The sequence below is a fragment of the Lemur catta genome, chromosome 15 (genome assembly GCF_020740605.2).
Source record: "Lemur catta isolate mLemCat1 chromosome 15, mLemCat1.pri, whole genome shotgun sequence".
In the NCBI taxonomy this organism is placed as follows: Eukaryota; Metazoa; Chordata; class Mammalia; order Primates; family Lemuridae; genus Lemur; species Lemur catta.
The window spans coordinates 9,623,476-9,641,074 of record NC_059142.1 but is presented as its reverse complement, the minus strand read 5'-3'; the positions used below and the strand labels follow the sequence as shown (position 1 = coordinate 9,641,074).

Genomic DNA, 17,599 nt, shown 5'->3' with positions numbered 1-17,599 from the left:
CATCTTCTATTCAACTTGCATTCACAGATAATATTCCAAAATTTTCTGTCATTATACAGAGAGCATCTTGCTACTGGCCAGCTAGCGTATGGTCATTTTATAGTAATATGGTGTTGTCTTTTCAGTAGTTCCTGGTATCTGGAGGTGTTTTTGTGAGCAGCAGCAATGCTTTTTTGGGGGGTGTATTTTGGATGGGGTTTTCTAAATCTCAGATCCCTCTAGGTCATTAATCTGTGAGCAGTTGTGGTCGCCACCTACCATTGAAAAGTGGCATGTGTCTCAACACAGTATTCCTGGCAGTAAAAAAAAAAAAAAAAAAAAAAATTACTTAAAAGGGGCTTGTGTGCTTACTTCAGTAGCACATATACTATTAATAAAATTGGAATGATTTAGAGAAGATTAGCATGGTCCCTGTGGAAGGATGGCACACAAATTCATGAAGCATTCCATATTTTTTTCATAGAATTAGAAAAAATAATCCTAAATTTCATGTGGAATCAGAAAAGCCCAAATAGCCAAATCAGTCCTAAGCAAAAAGAGCAAATCTGGAGGCATCACATTACCTGATTCCAAATTATACTACAAGGCTATAGTAACCAAAACAGCATGGTACTGGTACAAAAGTAGACACATAGATTAATAGAACAGAATGGAGAACCAAGAAATAAAACCATATATCTACAACCAACTGATCTTTGGCAAAGCAGACAAAAACATACACTGGGGAAAGGATGCCCTATTTAATAAATGGTGCTAGGAAAATTGGAGAGCCACATGCAGAAGAATGAAACTGGATCCCTATCTCTCACCATACACAAAAATAAACTCAAGATGGATTAAAGAGTTAAATGTAAGACCTGACAACATAAAAATTCTAGAAGAAAACTTAGGAAAAACTCTTCTGGATATTGGCCTAAGCAAAGAATTTATTGCTTATTTCTTTAATTAAGAAGAATTTAAGACCCCCAAAACAAATACAATGAAAACAAAAATAAATAAATGGGACTTAATTAAACTAAAAAGTTTCTGCATGGCAAAAGAAATAATCAATAGAGTAAATAACCTACAGAATGGGAGAAAATATTTGCAAACTATATGTCTGACAAAGTACTAATTTCCAGAATCTACAAGGAACTCAGACAAATCAGCAAGAAAAAAACAAATAACCCCATTGAAGTGTGGGCAAAAGACACGAACACACATTTTTTTCACAAGAAAATGTACAAATGACCAACAAACATATGAAAACATACTCAATATCACTAAACATCAGGGAAATGCAATTAAAACCACAGTGAGATACCCTCACCATTCTACCACCATCAGAATGACCATTATTAAAAAGTTAAAAAAACAATAGATGTTAGAGTGGATGTGGTGAATAGGGAATGCTTATACACCAATGGTGGAAATGTAAATTAGTACAACGTCTATGGAAAACAGTATGGAGATTCCTCAAAGAACTAAAAGTAGACCTACCATTCAATCCAGCAATCCCACTACTGGGTTTCTACCCAAAAGAAAAGAAGTCACTATATCAAAAAAGACACATTCACTAATATGTTTATTGCAGCACAACTCATAATTGCAAATTGCAAAGATATGTAACCAATAACCTAAGTACATATCAACTGATGAGAGGTTAAAGAAAATATGGTATATATATACCATGGAGGTATATTCAGCCATAAATGAAATAATGTCTTTCACAGCCACTTGGATGGAACTGGAATCTGTTATCCTAGGTGAAGTATCTCAGGAACAGAAAAACAAATACTGCATATACTCACTTATAAGTGGGAGCTAAACAATGGGTACATGGTCATACAGAGTAGTCTAATGGACTTTGGAGACTTAGAAAGGGGGAGGATAGAAGAGGGGTAAGGGATCAAAAATTACCTGTTGGGTACCCTGTGCACTATTCGGGTGATGGGTATACTAAAAGCCCTGACTTCACCATTATACAATTCATCCATCTAACAGGAAACTACTTGTACCCCTAAATCTATTGAAATAAAAAAAAAGTGGCACGTAAAGTCAGTGACATCAAGATTTCACTGATCCATGTTCCAGAAATATCACAACTTCTGCTCAGGCCACAGTGTCACCAACATTTAAAAAAGATTCAGTGACTTATTTTATAAAATAATAGTTTTTTAAAAAAATAATAAACTTTAAATGTTAGAATAATTTTAGATTTATAGGAAAATTGCAAAGATAATACAGAGGCTTTGCCACTAAGATTGTGAAATTTGTTTTAAAATTCTGAGGTTGAGTGTTCTCTCTGGGGTTATTTGTTGGTGACCCTGTACTTTTATATAATGGCTAAGAATCTTTCCAGACAGTAGCTGGATCTCAGTCTCTCTCATAATCAGAATGGATTATATCAAGAAACCCTTCTGTTGAAGAAGCTTTTCCCCCTCATTACATCTGTGTGGCTGTGGCTGCTTTCTGGTTTCTGGTAGGACGTACTTCCGCACAGTCAGTGAAGTGATTTATCAATGCAAATAGGCCTTTAAGGTTCCACTTATTAGACTCTGAGAATAATATGGGGGTGCACGATTTATGACTATTACTTTGTTATATACAAAGTATCAATATTAGTAAAGTTTTTGTGGTTGTATTAGGTATGTTTTAAAATTGGATTTGACTTTTTCAGCTATCTTAAACCCAAATGGCCAAATATACACACTGACTCACCCAGAGCAACTTCCAGTCCTGCAAGCTCCATTCATGGTAAGTCTCTATACAGGTGTACTATTTTAAATCTTTTATTTATACTGTACTTACACTGTATATTTTCTATGTTTAGAGATGCAAATACTTACCATTGTGTTACACTTGCTTACAGTATTCAGTATAGTAACATGCTGTCCAGGTTTGTAGACTAGGAGAATAGGCCATATCATATAGCCTAGGTGTATAGTAGGGTATACCATCCAGGTTTGTGTAAATATACTCCATGATGTTTGCACAACGATGAAATCGCCTAACAATGCATTTCTCAGAAGGCATCCCCATTAAGCGACGCATGACTGTATTTCAAAAATGTTGTGCTACTTCCTTCTGGCCTCCGTGGTTGCTGATGAGCAATCCACTGTTATTCAAATTGTTTTCTTCCTATAGGTATAGTGTTGTCTCTCTCTCATTGTTTTCAAGATTGTCTTTAGTTTTCAGAATTTGATTATGATGTGTCTTGGCATAGATGTCTCTGAGTTTATCCTGTTTGCTCAGCTTTTTGAATCTATGGGTTTAGGTCTTTTGCCAAATTGGGGGAAATTTCAACTATTATTTTTTGGAATACCTTTTCAGCCCTGCCCTCTTTCTCCTTTCTTTTTGTGACTAAAATGACATGGATGTTAGACTTTTTGTTACAGCCCCTCAGGTCTGTGAGATTGTGTTCATTTTTTTTTCCATTTTATCTTTGTTGTTTAGATTCAGAATTTCTATTCTGTTTTCTAGTTCACTGATTCTTTCCTCTGTCTCCTTTGTTCTGCTCTTAAGCCCATCCACTGAGCTTTTATCTTGGTTATTGTATCTTTCAGTTCTAAGATTTCCATTTGGTTCTTTTTAAATCTTTTATTTCTTTGCTGAGATTTTTTATTTTTACTTGTTTCAAGTGTGTTTGTAATTTTTCATTGAAACATTTTTTTTTTTTGAGACAGAATCTTGCTCTGTCGCCAGGGCTAGAGTGCAGTGGTGTCGTCATAGCTCACTGCAACCTCAAACTCTTGGGCTCAAGCAATCCTCCTGCCTCAGCCTCCCTAGTAGCTGGGACTACAGGCGTGCACCATGCTGATTTGCTAATTTTTCTATATTCAGTAGAGATAGTGTCTTGCTCTTGCTCAGGCTGGTCTCGAACTCCTGATCTCAAGTGATCCTCTTGCCTCAGTCTTCCAGAGTGCTAGGATTACAGGTGTGAGCCACTGCGCCTGGCTTTTATGATGCCTTTTTTAAAATTCTTGTCAGTGATTTCAACATCTGTGTCAACTTGGGTTGGATCATCTTTTCTCACTCAAGTTGAGATTTTCCTGTTTCTTATTATGATGAGTGATTTTTGGTCATATCATGGACATATTTGGATATTATGTTATGAGATTCTGGATCTTATTTAAATCTTTTGTTTTAGGAGGCCTACTCTAACACCATCCTGGTCAGGGAAGAGAGGATGACCTCTTTACTGCCAGGTGGGGGTGGAAGCCCAGGCTCCCCAGTAGGCCGTAGAAACCTTTGGTTTCCGGGCTACCTCTCCAGTAGCCCGGAAACCAAACTGGCTAGGAGGGGGAAAAGTACCTTGTTACTGCTCCCCACATGTGGTGGGAGAAGGCCCTGTTACTACTGGATGGCAGTTAAAGTTGGAGCTTCCCACTTCACCTCCTCTGATTCCAGTGGGGAGGGGGAGTGGCAACTTGTTCCTGCTTGGTGGAAATGGAAATCCAGGATCCCCCTCATGGTTTCCCTTGAGATTGTGCAGGAGAATGCCACATCACCACCAAGTGGGGATGAAAGCCTGGATTTCTACTGGATCTTGTCTGATACTGTCCCATAGGGGAAAGTTAGAGTAGAAGTCTAATCTCTCCACTCAGCATTTGCTGATAGGAATGGCTGTGGGGCTGTGGTTCTTTCCATGGTGTTTGGCTGGCATAGGGCCATTATTGTCAAAAAGTCTTCTGTCTTGTCAAGTCACCCCTTTCCTGGTCTTCTGGCCCGAGGGAGAAGACTGTCTTAGGGATTTTTTCTTTTTTTTAATTATTTGTTGGTGTTTCTAGTGGCTTCTCCAGCATCCAATTCCAGATATTTGAGGCAAAAAGAAAACCCAGGGAGCTCACTACCAGGTCAATCTTGAGGTCCCAAGGTCCCTACCTGATCTATCTTCGTCTCTCTACCTTTTAGAGTCTTTTTATGTTTGTTTTATGTATATTATAATGTTCATGGCTTTTAGCTATACTTAGTGAGAGTTATAGGAAGAAGTGCCTCTATTTCATCTTCAGTTCATTCCTTTTAAAGCTGAGTAATATTCCATTGAATACAAATGCTACAATTTGTTCATCCATTTACCTGTTGATGAATATTTGGGTTGTTTCCAGTTTTTCACTTTATAAAACAGTGCTGCTTTGAACATGATTTAATGCTGTTATGAATATATGTTGTCAGATCTTTGTGTGGACAGATATTTTCATCTCTCTTAGATAAATAGCTAGGAGTGGAATTGCTGAGTCATATGTAATTGTGTGTTTAGTTTTATGAGAAACTGTCAAACTGTTCTTCACAGTAGTTGTACATTTTACTTCCCCACCAGCAGTGTTCAAGTTGGTCTACATCCTCACCAATGTTTGGTTTTAATAGTCTTTTAAGTTTTAGTCATTCTAGTTTTAATTTGCATTTTCGTGGTGACTGGTGATGTTGAACATCTTTTTATGTACTTATTTGCCATTCATATATCTTATTTGGTGAAGCATCTATTAATATATTTGGCCTAGTTTTTTCTTTATTGAGTTGTCTTCTTCTTATGGAGTTGTAAAAGTTCTTTACATATTTTAAATATAATTCTTTTATTAGATATACAAATATTTTACAAATATTTTCTCTCAGTATGTTTTGTATTTTCTTTTTTAAAAAACTAAAACAAGTTTTTTTATTGATGCATAGTAGATATACATAGTTTTGGGGTACCTGTGATAATTTAATACATTCATATAATTTGTAAAGATCAAATTTGTGTACTTAGAATAGGCATCACCTTAAATAGTTGTCTTATCTTTATGTTATAAATATTTGAATTATTCTCTTTTAGCTATTTTGAAATATACAATAGATTATTGTAAACTATAGTGGCCTTACTGATCTATTGAACACTTAGGTCTTATTTCTTCTATCAAACCATAATTTATACCTATTGATGAACTTCTCTTCACCACCACCCACCTTTCCGGCCTCTGGAACCACCAATATATTCTTTTTTTTTTTTTTTTTTTGAGACAGAGTTTCGCTCTGTTGCCTGGGCTAGAGTGAGTGCTATGGCGTCAGCCTAGCTCACAGCAACCTCAAACTCCTGGGCTTAAGCGATCCTACTGCCTCAGCCTCCTGAGTAGCTGGGACTACAGGCATGCGCCACCATGCCTGGCTAATTTGTTCTTTATATATTTTTAGTTGGCCAGATAATTTCTTTCTATTTTTAGTAGAGATGGGGTCTTGCTCTTGCTCAGGCTGGTCTCGAACTCCTGACCTCGAGCTATCCACCCACCTCGGCCTCCCAGAGGATTCTTTATCTTCACGAGATGCACCTTTTTAGCTCCCACATGTGGCTGAGAATATGTGATATTTGTCTTTCTGTGCCTGGTTTATTTCACTTAATGTAATAACCTTCAGTTCCATCCATGTTGTTGCAAATGACAGGATTTCATTCTTTTTTATGGCTGAATTGTATTCCATTGTGTATATATGAGGGCTGCCTGGAAAGTATCCAGCCATAATTTTTCATGTTACATGGCTGGATACTTTCCAGACAGCAATTGTATATCACATTTTCTTTATCCAGTCCTCCGTTGATAAATACTTAGTTTGATTCCATATCTTGACTATTGTGAATAGTGCTACAAAAAACTTGAGAATGTAGACATCTCTTCAATATATTGATTTCTTTCCTTTTGAACATATACCCAGCAGTGGGATTGCTGAATCATTTGGTAGTTATATTTTTAGGTTTTTGAGAAACCTCCATACTGTTCTCCATAGTGGCTTTACTAATTTACATTTCCACCAACAGTGTACCAGGCTTCCCCTTTCTCCACATCCTCACTAGCATGTACTGTTTCCTATCTTCTTGATAAAAGCCATTTTAGCTGGGGTGAGATGATCTCTTATTGTGGTTTTGATTTGCATTTCTCTAATGATTAGTTTCGAACTCCTGACCTCAAGCGATCCTCTCGCCTGGGTTTCCCAGAATGCTAGGATAGGGATGAGCCACCGTGCCCAGTCAGATGATTAGTGATGTTAACCTTTTTTCATATACCTGTTGGCTATTGTGTGTTTTCTTTTGAGAATGTCTGTTCAGATCTTTTGCTCATGTTTAAATTGGATTGTTTGTATTTTTGCTATTGAGTTGTTTGATCTCCTTATATATTTTGGTTATTAATCAGATGGATAGTTTGCAATCTGACTAATCAGATGGATTAGTCAGATGGATAGTTTGCAAATATTTTCTCCCATTCTGTGGTTGTCTTTTCACTTTGTTGATTATCTACTTTGCTGTGCAGAAGCTTTTTAGCTTGATGTAATCCAGTTTATCTATTTTTGCTTTGGTTGCCTGTGCTTTTGAAATCTTACACAAAAAAATCTTTGCCCAGCCCAATGCCCTGGAGCATTTCCCCAGTGTTTTCTTCTATGAGTTTCATAGTTTCAGGTCTTAGATTTAAGTCTTTGATCCATTTTGATTTGATTTTGGCATATGGTGAGAGACAGAGGTCTAGTTTCATTCTTCTGCATATAGTTATTCAATTTTCCCAGCACTATTTATTGAAAATACTGTCCTTTTTCCCACTGTATGTTCTTGGTGCCTTTGTCAAATATGAATTGACTGTAAATGCATGGGTTTATATATGGATTCTCTGTTTTGTTCCATTGGTCTATGTATCTGTTTTTATGTCAGTACCATACTGATGTGGTTATTTATTTATTTATTTTTTTGAGACAGAGTCCCGCTCTGTTCCCTAGAGCTAGAGTGCCATGGCGTCCGCCTAGCTCACAGCAACCTCAAACTCCTGGGCTCAAGCAATCCTTCTGCCTCAGCCTCCCAAGTAGCTGGGACTACAGGCATGTGCCACCATGCCCGGCTAATTTTTTTTATATGTTTTTAGTTGTCTGGCTAGTTTCTTTCTATTTTTAGTAGAGACGAGGTCTCACTCTTGCTCAGGCTGGTTTCGAACTCCTGAGCTCAAACCATCCACCTGCCTCGGCCTCCCAGAGTGGTAGAATTACAGGTGTGAGCCACTGCGCCCAGCCTCTGATGTGGTTATTATTGTTTTGTAGTAAATTTTTAAGTCAGGTAGTGTGATACCTCTAGCTATGTTCTTTTTGCTCAGGATTGCTTTCACAATTTGGGGTCTTTTGTTATTCTATATAAAATTTAGTATATTATATATTAGTATTTTAGTAAATTTTTCTGTAATATTTCCGTGAAGAATGTCATTGGTATTTTGATAGAGATTACATTGTATTTATGGGCTAATTTTTTCTATTTTTAGTAGAGATGGGATCTCGCTCTTGCTCAGGCTGATCTTGAATTTCTGAGCTCAAGTGATCCTCCCACCTCGGCCTCCCACAATGCTAGGATTACAGGTGTCAACCACCCCACCTGGCCTTTGCCAGGCCTTGTTGGTATTATTTCTTAAATGTTTCTTGAATCCTTAAGTTTCTGTACATCTTGACTCTCTTTACTCCTGTTGAAGCTGTCTAGGCTACTGTAATAGGATTCTACTTGGTTCACCCTTTTTCACTCTGACCTGCATCCAATTCATTCACCACACTAAAGCCAGACTTATTCAGGATTCTTATGGTTGGATCCATTCTCAAGAAGGTCTTTTCCATGTGGTAGCCCCCAGTATCTCCAGGCTTGCACCCTTCTGGATAAGTAACCCCACTGCCAGCATATAGATGGTCTTTCAAGGCTTTGGAATAGATGAGCTTCTCCAGGGATGGTTATGAGAGGAGATGATGACCAAGGACAGAATTCTGGGGGCACTGGCTGCACTTTGTTGCTAGATACAGAAATAGCCAAGATGCTTGTAGCCCCTAGACTCAAGTCCACCCTGATACACCGAAAAGGGAGTGTCCAGAACATTTGGCCAAATCTAGGAATCTGGCTGGATGTGGTGGCTCACACCTGTAATCCCAGAATTTTGGGAGGCTAAGGCAGGAGGATTGCTTGAGGCCAGGAGTTTGAGTCTGTAGTGAGGTCTGATGGCACCACTGTACTCCAACCTGGGCGACAGACCGAGACCGTGTCTCTAAAGAGAAAAAAAAAAAAAAGAAAAAAGAAAACAAAGGAACTCTGTCTCTCCCCTATGTTTTCGCCTTTTCTAAGTTTTATTTCTGTGAGGCTTAGAGCTCTCACTCACCCAGAGGAATCTATTGCTTTGTTTATATCCCTAGGTTTCTGGGAATTTCATCTCCTTCCATCCACAAGTGAACAAGGAGAGGGGCCTGGTCCACACTCTTCCTGCATGTAGTTGATTGCTCCAGAGATAAGCACCGACTGTGGCTAGGTCAATCATTCCCAGGAATTTGTAAGTAAGGCTAAGGGATTTCACCTCAGACTGATACTCTCTTGAATGGGCAAGTTGTGAACTTAGGATTGTTGATGGTGTTGATTTTTATTAAGTGGACTGAAAAATAAAGAAAGCCAATTTATGTTGAGATAGAAAAATAAACACAGTGAGCAGAGAGAAGCAGAGGTGAAAGATAAAGAGAATTTCTTGTGTCCCCTGAAGTGCCCTGGCCTTTTCTGAGCCTGTCCCTGAGGCCCAGCCATATCTTTGCTCTTAGGTTTTGTGAGAAGCCCCAGGTTCCTTACAACACAATTTCCTTGACAAATTTAAGCTAGTTTAAGTGCCTTTCTATTACTGGGAGTCAAAATACTCCTAACTGATGACGCTCAGTTTAAATTCCTTTTCATGAGCTTAAAGACTGCCTGACATTCATCATTACATTGTCTTTTTTTCCCTCCTGGAAATAAAATGATGGAGATAACAGAGTGTAAATGTTAAGCAAATTACACAAAGTTCTACCCTTGTTGCAAAAGATAGATGTTGCGACAAGGGAGGAATGTCACTGTTTTCAGAATTTTTACTAGGACTCTTTCTTTGACTATAAATCATGTTCATCTATGCTTACTTATACTTTATTGCTATTGCTAAAGTATAACAGGGAGTTGTCCTTTGAACCTGCCCCTCAATGTCTCAAATGAGAGAACAGAGTTATAAATAAGTGTTCACACATGGAGTCATGGTGGCTATCAACACTCTCTTTTCTGTCCCTTTGAAGGATTTACATTCTTGTTCTTCCAGAGCCCACAGACAATCCTCAAGAAGGGACAGGATCAGGGCCAGGAGCAGGGGCTCACGCCTGTAATCCTAGCACTCTGGAAGGCAAGGTGGGAGGATTGCTCAAGGTCAGGAGTTCGAGACCAACCTGAGCAAGAGCGAGACCCTGTCTCTGCTAAAAATAGAAAGAAATTATATGGACAGCTAAAAATATATATAGAAAAAATTAGCTGGGCATGGTGGCGCATGCCTGTAGTCCCAGCTACTTGAGAGGCTGAGGCAGGAGGATCACTTGAGCCCAGGAGTTTGAGGTTGCTGTGAGCTAGGCTGACGCCACGGCACTCTAGACCGGGCAACAGAGGGAGTCTCTGTCTCAATCAATCAATCAATCAATCAATAAATAAATGAATGAATAAATGAATGAATAAATAAATAAATGAATGAATGAATAAATAAATAAATAAATAAATAAATAAATAAATAGGTTCAGATTGGGTAAGAGAGTCTTTCTTGGTTTTAGCAATGTCCTAAAAGAAACTGGGGTTGGGACTGATTGAGGGACTCACTCTGCTGGGGGCTTGCTGGCGCTGAGAAGGTAGTATTAGAAGGATGGGGGGCAGGATGCTGGGAGGTTTTCCCACATGACCCCCCTCTTCTCCCTCTTTTGTGTTTTTGCTGTGGGAGACAGCTAAGCTCCCTTTATTTGGAGTCCACAGCTGCTTGAATGTACAGTTGGAGAGCAGCCTGGTAGCTCTTCAGTTCTACTTCTCTTCTATTTCTTAAAGTTCTTGTCCCTTACATCAGATGTTAGGATCTTTAGGATTATGCCATTGAGTGGTTTTAAAACATATTCACAAGTTCTTTCACACTTTATCCTTTGGAAGATGGGGTTTGTGTCTGTCCCTTTCCCTGAACCTGGGTGGGTTTGTAACTCACTTGTCACCATTACAGTGTTACGGAAATGATGTGTAAGTTCTGAGGCTAGGTCAGAAAGGATGCTGCTGCTTCTGCCTCCTTTGCTGAATACTTGCTTTTGGAGCTCTGAGCTGCAAGGTGAGAAGTCTGAGCCCAGGCCATGGGGAGAGGCCATGTATGGGTGCTACGGTTGATAGCTCCAGCAAAGGTCTCAGCAGACAGCCAGCATCAAATGCCAGACACGGAGTGAAGATGCCTCCACATGAATCCAGCCTCTAGGAGTCAGTCTTCTAGACATTGAGCCTTCCCAGATGAGGCCCCAGGCGTCACAGAGCAGACAAGCCTTTTCTGCTGTGCCCTGTCTAAATCCTTGACCACTGAAATCTTGAGCAAAAGAAAATGATTTAAGCCTTTAAGTTTGGGTTAACTTGTTATGCAGCAATAGTAACCAGAACACACTCCTAAACTCAGTCTCCTCGTCCTCTCTGTACAGCTTGGAGGGGAGTGATTGAGAACTCAGGCTCTCTAGGTGGGGCTGGCTGCCAAGGAGAAAAAACTAAAGGAGCCGAGTCAAACATTCCCATTTTATTCTTCCCATATTTACCGATGAGATATCATTCCATAGCCATGAGACCTGGAACCGTACGCTGATTAAGCTTCCTTCTCATCAAGAAACATCAGGAGGGGGGAACAGGTGTTCTCCTCTGTCAAGAGGGTATTTTAAAGGGTTTCTTTTGTTTCCCCCATCCCTGAATTATTTCAGTTTGCTCTTTTCTTTTTGTTATAATGTAATATAAATTATAGTAAAGTTACAATAAAAGAATGTTATAATAAAAGGTTTTGATAGCTTTGTATATGTTATATAGTTATAGATAATATATAATAAACATTTATAATAAAGTTATACTAAATTATAATAGAAACAATTCTTTCTGTTTGCCGTTTTGTTCTGTCTCATTTTAGAGGTTCTCTTCAAATGTCTTGTGCCCCTTGGCTATCTCTTCATATAAGTGTGAGGCATTAAAGTACTGACTGGATGCTGTGAGCACGTGGGTAGTGATCGTGGGTGTGTAAGCTTCACACAGGGAAAGCAGGAGGTGATTGGGGTCTGTCATTGGCACATCCCCAAATATTAGTTAGAAGAAGGAGGCCTTTTCTCTGGAGTATTTGCTTTCTGCAGAAAAGAATCGCCCCGTCTCCTGCTTTGGTAGTATGAGTTGCTTGCAGTTCTGGGAGCAGGTTGGGGAAGGACTGGGATCCCTACAATTCTGTGTGTAAAGTTGAACACAATCTCCATGTTTTCTGTCCTATACCTTGTCCCATTCCCTCTACCATACCTGGTCTCCCTAAATCCAGAGCATCTAATTTCTTCAAAGAATAAATCTCTCATCTCTTGGCTCACTTTCCTTGGGTTATTCCTCTTCAGGGTTAGAAAGATTAAATTGCCCAAGGTTATACATCTAATTGTGGAACTCAGACTCAAACCCAGGATTGTCCATTTTCAAACCTCTATATTTTCAAATTTATGAAACTAGAATAAAGCCTGATAAACCTGAGCAAATAGAATACCAGAAGAACCCATTTTCAGAATATAGATTCAGGGAAATCAGTCTACAGTTAGCTGGCTTGTTTAAAGCTCTCTATAAAATAAATTTTACCTCTTCATAAAAAAAGAATATAGATGCAGAATTCCTAAATAAAATATTAACAAACTGAATCATAACAATATTGGAACACCTATGCATGGTAGACAACTCAGTAAAGAAATACAAAGTAAAATGAACCATTTTTGTGTGTATGTGATTAACTTAGTAGAAAATCTAAGAAAAATATTAACTTAGTAGAGATTCTTAGAAAAATACTACCCATTGCAGGCAATGGATGGAGAAAATAGGTATTCTCATACATTTCTGGAATGAGAATAAATTGGTACCACCTTTCAAGGGGTCATTTTTATTACATATAGCAAAACTTTTACTATTTCATGCAACTTTTAACCCAGAAATTCCACTTCTAGGAATTTATTTTCAGGAAACAATCATGAAATGCACAAAAATTTAGCTATAAGGATATTAATTTCAAAGTTATTTATAATATTTAACAATTAATAAAAAATTTCTGTCCAATAATATGGGCTTCATAAAATAAAAATATTCAAACATAAAATAACGTTGAAGAATAATTTTCATAACATGATATATGTCAATGTTATATTAAGTGAAATACATAGGTTTTTAAAACAGTATGTTCTCAATTGTTTGTGTTACAAGGAATTCTTTCTGTTGTAAGTAATAAAAACTCAATTAAAAATGGCTTAAGAGAAATAAAAGGAATGTCCAGGGGGCATAATGCCTTCAGGCAGGGCTTCATCAAGCATCATTAGCAGTAACTTGTTTCCATTTCTTGGCTCAGCTTTATTTTGCATTGGCTTGCAGTTAGACTCTCCGTAAGTGTTATTAAGGAGGGCTACCAGCACTCTGGGATTATGTTTTACCAATTTAATAACCTAGCAGAAAAAGAATATTTCCTTTCAAATCAATTCCAGTAAAAATCCCATTGCTGAATCTTATTGGCTAGGCCTGGGTCATGTACTTCTCTCTTTAGTTGAGAGGTGGTGTGAGTCCCACCTGAACTATGTAATATATAAGTATGATGATAACTAAAATTTATTGAATATTGATTATGTGTTAGATACAAGTATTGAGTTCCATGATTTGATGTGTAACAGTGAGCAATTTAATCTTTCTAAGCCTGAAAAGGGTATATAATCAGTGTCCTCTTTATTATTTCACTAAATTCTCTTGAAAACCCTAATGAAATAGATTCTATCATCATCTTCTTTTTATGTTTGAAGAAACTAAGGCCCAGGCAGGTGAAGTATATTCTACTAAACAATAGAATTAGCAAATGATGAGTTCACTTATACGGACTGAGAATATGGGAGGTAGCAGTTCTTCAGAGGAGAATCAGAAGCAGCTGCAGACATTGAAGATAGAACCCAAAACAAAAGCAAGAGCAAAACAAAACAAAACAACCCCACAGAACATAAAGGGATGAAAAAACTTTAGAAAATCTGTTATTAATATACTTAGAAAGGTAAGATAATATATTGTACCTGTGCTATAAGAACATAACATTAAAAGGAGCCCTTAAAAATTAAAGCAAGTTAATAGACCTGAAAAATGGAATAGAAGAGTTGTAAGATAAATTTGAGGAAATCTCCCCAAAATAAAAAGAATTGGAAAATAGGACAGAAAATAAGATTAGAGAATAAGCCTGGGAGGTTCAATATCTGAATAACAGGTGTTCAAGAAAGAACAGAGGAAGAGGAGGGAGGTAGGAGAGGAAGTCATCAACAAAATAATACAGAAAATTTACCAGAACTGAAGGACATGAGTTTCTAGATTGAAAGGGTTCCTCCAGTGCCCAGAAAAATGGATGAAAAGATCCATCAAGATACATTATCATGGAATTTCATAACACAGGGGATAAGAGATCTTAAAAGCTTAGAGAGAGGGGGAGCTAGAGAGAGAGTGAGAGCACGAGAGTGAGAGAGCGAGCACACAAAGATCATATACAGAGGATCAGGAATCAGATTTGGCTTTTATATACTTCAACAAACAACAGTGGAAGCAGGAAGATGCTGGAATAATACCTTCAAAATTCTGAAGAAAAATGATTCCCAACCTGGAATTCTGTACCCACCTAAATTATCAATCAAATAAGAGAGTAAAATAAGGACATTTTCAGATATGCAAGGTTTACCTCCCATGCACCCTTTCTCAAGAAGTCACCGAAGGCTGTGCTCCTTGAATGAGAGCACAAACCAAGAAAGAAGATGTGGGATACCACAAATAGGAATGTGACACAGAAGAGCAGTGACAGGACTCCTCAGGGTGAGGGTGATGGGAGATTTCAGGATGACAGTTATGCATTAAGTGCAGAAGGAAACAAGTTCAGATTGATGTAGTGGGACTCCAGGACTGCAGGGAAAGACAGACTGAGGGCTTCCATTGTTGCTATCCCTACTACCATCGTGTTAACTTTAATTAAGGACAAAATACCCAGAGTCAGGCCCAAGTTTTCCCTCTGTACTTAACTGATTTTGACCACATGCTGATGAAATTCCTGCTCATTCATCCATGCCCTGCTGCCTTATCTGCTGTGGGTATCGTCTAGAAATGTTCTGCTTTGACCTCTCCTGGGAGGTGGAGAGGAAGTTGTGGTGAACAGAGTATATAGCACAGCCCTCTCCCTCTGACTGTATCCTGGCCAAAGTCTAAAACCTGGTCCATTCTCCGGTGCTAACACATGTCTCAACTGTGCCAAACCCACTGTTTCCCAGTGTTACTCATCATCTTACTCAATGATTTTCCCATAAAAGCTTCTCGTAAATGCTCAGGGAAGCTGAAGCCAGAAAATGACCCAGAGGCTGTTCAGTTTATCTCTCTTCTCCTGAGCCTTCCTCTAACATCACTCTTTTCTTACTCTCCTAGATTGATGCTTCCTGCTCACCTTTTCAAAACTAAGTCGTATATTGTTTAGGGATGCATATATAGGTGGAAAACTATAAAGGAAAAATGGCAATTAACAGAAGTCATCACAGTGGTTATCACTGGGGATAGAAAAGAGACTACAATTGGAGGGAAGCAAACAGAGGCTTCTAAAGGACTACCTATGTTTTATATCTTAAACGGGGTGGGTGATTGTTTACCTTATTATTATACTTAAATTGACCAAATGATTTTATTCACCCTTCTATTTGTATGATGCATTTCACAACAAACCATTTTAAAAATCAGGTGCTGTTACCAAATAAAAGGGGAAGTGAATGGGGGATAAGCAGAAATAAGAGATATTTATCCAAGATCTTTGGAAAATAAAAATACCTGCAAAGAGAAAGGACAGGAGGGGATATTTGCATCTGGCTCTTTTTGTTGCAAGGAATAGAGGCCTGCTTAATTTAACTCAAGAAAAGAGGGCGGGTTGTTTTGAGCCTACACATGGAATGAACTGGAATGATAAAACTCAATTTTTTACTCTCCTTACAGGGGCCTCTGTGCAGCTGTCTGTTCTGTTCCCTGTTGGCTATATAGATGCTCCTTGACTTATGATGGGGTAAGTTGAAAATATCGTTAAGTCACAAATGCATTTAATATACCTAACCTATCAAACATCATAGCTTAGCCTGGCCTAACTTAAACATGCTCAGAACATTTATGTTAGCCTACAGTTGGTCAAAATCATCTATCACAAAGCCCATTTTATAATAAAGTGCTGAATATCTCCTATAATTCATTGAATACCATTCTGAAAGTCAAAAGCAGAATGGATGCATGGGCACACGAAGTACCGTTTCTACTGAATGTGTATTGCTTTTGTGCCATCATGAAGTTGAAAAATACTAAAACAAGGCCATCTGTATAACACATCTCAAAATTTATTGGCTTAAGACAACAACCACCATTTATTTATTGACTCATGATGCTGGAATTTGGGAAGGGATTGGCAGAAATAGCTTGTCTCCGCTCCTTGCGTTGTTGGCTGGGTCAGCTTGACTGGAACTGAAGAACCTGGGTGGCTTCACTTACACATGTGGCCCAGAGCATGTGTCGAGAACAGCGAGAGACTGGCCGGAAGGGCTATAGGTCTTCTTAACCTGGTGGCTCAGGGCTCCAGGAGAAGGAAAGTGGAAGATGTCAAGCCTCTTGCTGGTCAAAAACGGGCACTGCACCACTTCTGCTGCATTCTGTTACCCAAAGCAAGTCACAGGACCGGTCCAGAACATGGGTTGGAGAAATAGACTTCACCTCTTGATGGGAGAAGTGACATGTGCTTCCAGAGATGGGAAGCATTCTTGGCAGCTATTTTTCTGAACAACTTGCCATATCTTTTCTTCCACTTTATAATTTTGGTTTGCATATACTTTTAGTTTGCTGTTGCCTAACTCCACACATGTTTTCTGTCACCTCCAACTTCACTGCTAATTAGCAAGTTCTTTTGGGTTTTTAGGTCCAAATTCCAAGGACTGGTCAGTTCAGTCCATTTTTCGCCTTATGTCAGTGGTCAAAAGTCAGAGGCCATCCTTTTTTCCCCTTGCCTTTATTTTGAAAAAATGTTAAGCCTTCAGGATAGTTACAAGAATAGTACAGTGAATGCTTATAAACTCTTCTCTTAGATTCACCAATTTTAACATTTGCTGCATTTGTTTGATCATACATTTTTTTCTCCATATGTGTATGTATGGAGTTGGTTGGAGATATCATGACATTTTACCTCTAAATACTTTAGCATGTATCTCCTGAGAACAAGGGCATTCTTTTATATAACCACAACCAAATTATTACACTCAAGAAATTTAGCATTTATATACACCTGTAACCTAGTGTACTACCCATATTCATATTTCCACAATTGCCCCATAATGTCCTTTATATATGATTCTTTTTTAATCTAGTATTCAATGTATGATCACACATCCAAATTAGTTGTCATTTCTCCCCAGTGTCCTTTACTTTCGATAAATTCCCTGGCGTGTTTTTATCTTCAAGGACATTGACACTTTGGAGAATCTAGGCCGGTTGTTTTGTACAGTGTCTTTTAATTTGAATTTGCCTGATTGTTTCCTCATGGTTGTATTGAGC

General features: G+C 38.4%; 1 pseudogene; it reads left to right on the top strand.

Moving 5' to 3' along the window:
* The first annotated feature begins 341 nt into the window (after window positions 1-341).
* Window positions 342-456, top strand: LOC123621346 (annotated as a pseudogene).
* Window positions 457-17,599: the final 17,143 nt, after the last annotated feature.